General features: G+C 53.5%; 1 long non-coding RNA gene across 2 annotated transcripts; it reads left to right on the plus strand.

Moving 5' to 3' along the window:
• The first annotated feature begins 556 nt into the window (after positions 1-556).
• LOC139675071 (uncharacterized) lies at positions 557-4050 on the plus strand. 2 transcript variants are annotated; one of them, XR_011698417.1, is made up of 3 exons: positions 557-737; positions 952-3230; positions 3305-4050. It is a non-coding gene; the product is annotated as an uncharacterized lncRNA (long non-coding RNA). The 2 variants fall into 2 exon arrangements; XR_011698416.1 differs by having other exon boundaries at positions 952-4050.
• The last annotated feature ends 716 nt before the right edge of the window (positions 4051-4766 follow it).

Below are 4766 nucleotides of genomic sequence, written 5' to 3' on the forward strand. Positions count from 1 at the left end.
CCAAGCCCTCCCCATCCTGGAGAAGCTGCTCTGGAAGAGCAGGACTGCAGCAGCTTGTCTGGGATGCCTCAACCAGGGGCAGCTTAATTATCTTTGATAAATTAAACCCAAAGGAAGGTGGGAGGTGCTCCTGCTAAGCCCTCGCTGCCGATGGGATGCAAGGCAGACGCACTTGGAACTGGTCTGAGTGGATTAGGCTCAGCATCCAGAGGAGCTGCAGAGACAAACATGTGCTCTGAAGACAGGGAGAGAAATCCTCCCACTCTGCAGTGTTATCTGAGATGTGCTCTCCCCTTTAGAGCCCTCCAGGGCAGCAGAGGGCTGGGGAGCAGTGGCATGGGTCCCACATTTGCCAGGAGGTGTTGGTGTGGCCCCTTGCCCATCCCTGGGAGAGCTGAGTCACCCTGGGCTCTGAGGAGTGGGAGAAGGGAACAGGGAGAGGCACAGAGCATCCCGGTGGGACAAGGGAACAGGGAGAGGGAATGGTGCATCCCGGTGGGACAAGGGAACAGGGAGAGGGAGTGGTGCATCCCGGTGGGACAAGGGAACAGGGAGAGGGAGTGGTGCATCCCGGTGGGACAAGGGAACAGGGAGAGGGAGTGGTGCATCCCGGTGGGACAAGGGAACAGGGAGACCGGGCAGTGCCGTGATGGAGCTGCCCTTCCCAGGAAAGCCACTTGATTTGGAGCCCACTGGAGCCGCTGCAGCCGCAGCCCCATCACCCTCAGCCAGGCCAAGTGAGTGAGTTCATGCTCAGATCCCTCCCAAAGCAATCCGAGGAGCAGTGGCAGAGCCAAGAGCTTTCTGTGCACTGACGCACATCCCAGCCCTAATGGAAGCTGACCGGCTGACCCCGGGACCGTGCTCTGGCCAAATAAAATCAGCCTGATAGTTCTCTGGAGAAAACAGCCACGGATTTAATGTGTCCTCTCAAAACATTTATCTGACCAGCCTGGAAGGAAGAACGACCTGCAGAGTTGGATGGTGGGACCTCCCGTCGCTTCCCCAGCTCTGCAGCAGCAGATGGTGCAGCCTGGAAAGCCTCAGCCTGGGAACGTGCTGGGATGGCTCAATCCATCAAGGAAAGTTCCAGCAGCATCCCAAATCCTCTCCAGGTTGTGCTCTCAAGTCTGCATCCCTGGTACCCAAGGGAACAATTAACATACTGTGAATACTAATGGAGAAACTTCAATAATTGAAGGTGTTTTGAGGCTTTTATTGGCATTTTTGGTTTTGGAGGTAATATTTTACTGCACCTGCTCTTCCTCTACTCTAAACCTTTCCCTGCCTTCTCCCTCTGCAGTTTGAAAGGAAACAACATGTTTTATTCCAAGTTCCCAGCACAACTCTCTATCCCTCTTGCCAACTATACTTCTATTGAAGAAATCTCAGCATTGCACCTCAAGCAAGAGATCAAACCTTTGATATAAAATGGTACAGAGAAGGAGGGTTGAGCTTCCCAAGGCCAAGTTTCATCCTAACTGACTGTGTATTCCTGTCTTCATGTTTTCCCACCTCCTCCTGGTTTTGACAATCAACCCTACTATGCTGCAGGTCCATTTATGGCATTAGGGAAGGACTGAACCAGGCCTTGACCTTGAGCCAGCCCTGCTGGTGCCATCCAAAGAGGTGGGATTTGGGCTGGAGCTGCAAGTGCCCTCCCACCTGATTCAGCACCTGGCTGCACAGAGAGATTGTGGACTCCAACCCTGGAAGTGTCCCAGGCAAGGTTGGATGGGTCTTGGAGCAACCTGGGATCATGTGAAGTGTCCCTGCCCGTGGCAGGGGGTTGGAATGAGATGGGCTTTAAGGTCCTTCTAACCCAAACCATTCCATGTTTCTATGGTTGGAGTGATGGCTGCAGCTCCTTGCAGAGCAGGTGCAGAGACGAGGAGCCAAGATCTTCCCAGTAACAATATGAGGTGGGTGCAAGGAAAATCTTCCAGGTGTGGCTGGAAGGAGAGGATCCTGAGAGCGACCCTTGTGGTGAGAGTGCTGGTTGCCACTGTGGCTAGCAAAGGATTCTTCCTGGCTCATCAGCTGGTGCCAGGATTCTCAGGAAAAGTTGCAGGAAGTCCTATAGCCCTCACCCAGGCTGTTCCCTAAAAACCATTCCCAGAAAAGGTGGTGTCTCCTTGGGAAGTCTTCTCCAGTGTGATCCTCCATGGACAGAACAGCCCAAGTGGATTCTGGTGCTTACATGTGCCTCCCTCCTTGAGTCTTCCCATGTCTCATGTCATTTGTTTCTTGCTCTGGATAATCCTGTCCCCACGGTTGGCTCAGCAGTTGTTTGATCCCACAAGTCTCTGCCCTTGGCCCCATCATATGACACTGAGTTCCTTGAGGCAAATTGTGTGAAAAGATGCCTTTTTTTTCATCCTTTCTGAATTTACTGTCCCTTCATTGCTGCTGAATGCCCCGTTGTTTGCAGGGCCTGAATACGAGCTCTGTCCCTGGGACCAGGATGGCCCCATCCACTGGGCACCAGGGACCTCAGAGATGCTCTCTGCTCAATGTGCTGATTTTCACAAGAGCCCTCCAAGGCAGGGCAATTACTCTGCTTTGTGCAAAGACCTTCATCCAGGGGATGGCCCAAGAGGAAGATGGGGATGGTGGCACCGAGTAGACCCACTTGGAGGGGGAGGGAGGCCAAGCAGCTCTGCTGGGAAGGGCTCTGAGCCCCTCTTTGTGCTGCTGGAGTAGTGACCCTGCCTGTCCCCTGCCTTCCCTCAGTGCAAGTGCTGTGAGAGCTCTTGGGAAGCCCTGGCAGAGCAGGGGCAGGGGATGGTGAGTCTGGGATTGTGGTCTCTCTCTCCTCAGCCTTCCCAGGGCTGCTCTCTCCCCTTGGCTTTTCATCAGGCTGTGTCTGTTCCCCATCTCTGGAATGTCCAAGGCCAGGCTGGATGGGACTTGGAGCAATGTAGAGCAGTGGAATGTGTCCCTGCCCATGGCAGGGGTGGGAGCAGATGGTCTCTAAGGTCTCTTCCAAACCCTTCTGTAATGGCTGGAGGACCAGCCATGGCACCAGCATGAGGAGCCCTTTCCCCAGGAGTGACAATGTCCCCATCAACTCACCTGGGAAATGCCACACAAGGACAGCTCCATGTGTGTCACCCACGAGACACCATCATTGCCTTTGGGCTCTGCTCTCCTCTCTTTGGTGTTCCAGGACCCAAACCTGTCAAAACTCACTCACCGCCATCAGAAGCAAATGACTCAGAAGCATCCAGGTAAAACTGCAACTCCTCCTTTGATCTTTGGGGCTTTGTTTTGTTTGCTTCATTTTTCTTTTTTTGTCTTGCAGCCCCCTAACACTTTGTAACCACAGTAGGAATCACATGTTCCTTGTCACTGCTGCAGAAGAAAGCTGAAAGCAACCTGTTCCTCCATAGCTTGTGCCACAAGGATCTTCCAGATCCACAAGGATGCTGCCAAAATAGCTCTGGCAAAAACAGCTCTGACCAAGGCACTTCAGAGACCAGAGCTCTGCTGGAGTTCACCTCAGCACCTCCACAGCCCTCCCTAGTCCAGCCCCCTCCTCCCACTCTGGATGGAGGACAGCAGGAGCCCACTGGGGAGGTTGTTGGTGACAACTGGTGAGCCCTGAAATCGGAGAAAGCCGTGGGGCAGGACCTCCCTGTGGGCTGTGACCCACCCCACATGCCAGGAGAGCAGATGGAGCGGTCACTGCCCTCCCAGGGTCCCATCCCTGTGTCCTGCTTGCTGGGAGGGAGTTGTCTGAAGGAACAGGAGATGCTGCCAGGTTAGGAGGTGTTTCTCACCCCCGTGAAAACAAACAGACCTGATTTGTTCCCTGTTTGCTCGTCTACAGGGTCTGCAGAGATCTGCCTGTGTGGGGTGGGGAAGTTTGGCTCCATTTGATTGCATGCTCTTCTGCCCCAACTTCAAAGATCTCTTTGCTTTTCCACTCCGTTTTATGTCGCATCTCTTGAAGTCCCAGTCCTGGACGAGGGCACAAACCCAGGACAGCTGAAGGCTTCCAAATGCAATTATTTTCCAAAGCATTTCAATAAATTAGCAGCTCGTTTCTTTGCCAGTCAGCACTTCCCTTTCCATTGACCCAGGTCTGTGCAGCCCACGGTGTGCCTTGGACCTTCCTCCTCTGGGATGTCAGCCTGGGAGGGGGGAGCTGGGCACTCTCAGCTGTGATTGAGACCTGGACTGGGTCTCTAGAAGGGTTGGCACGGGCATCTGCAGATTTTTTTTTAATAGTCTTTTATTTATGAAGCTACTTTGGAGTCTGATTCACTTGCTTTGTTCGATATTTATTGGTACTTCACCTACCTTGAACTGGGAGCTGGGAGCACTTTGATTAATGGCTTTGCCTTTCCTGGAACCGTGTCCCAACATCAGCTCAGCAGCAGCCCCAGCCAAAGCACCACTCTGGTAAATCAAGGAGGGCAAGGAGAACAACCCCAAGCAGGGCTCCCCTGGGGCAGGACAGCCCTCCAGGCACCCACTCCCCATTCCATGATGGATTCCAGCTGGGAGAAGGGGCTCCAAAGGACTGAGCTCTCTGTTTAATGCAGGGATGAATTTCCTCCCAATGTCCCATCTAACCCTGCCCTCTGTCAGTGGGAACCATTCTCTCTTGTCCTGTCACTCCATGCCCATGTTCAAAGTCCCTCTCCAGCTTTCTTGGAGCCTGTTTAGGTCTCTCACCCCTGTCCTATCAATCTGCAGGATGAAAGGACTGGGGTACCCAAGGATTGGGGCAATGTCAGGGCCTGGAAATGGCAGCTAAA

The sequence above is a fragment of the Pithys albifrons genome, chromosome 8 (assembly GCF_047495875.1).
Source record: "Pithys albifrons albifrons isolate INPA30051 chromosome 8, PitAlb_v1, whole genome shotgun sequence".
NCBI classification, from domain to species: Eukaryota; Metazoa; Chordata; class Aves; order Passeriformes; family Thamnophilidae; genus Pithys; species Pithys albifrons.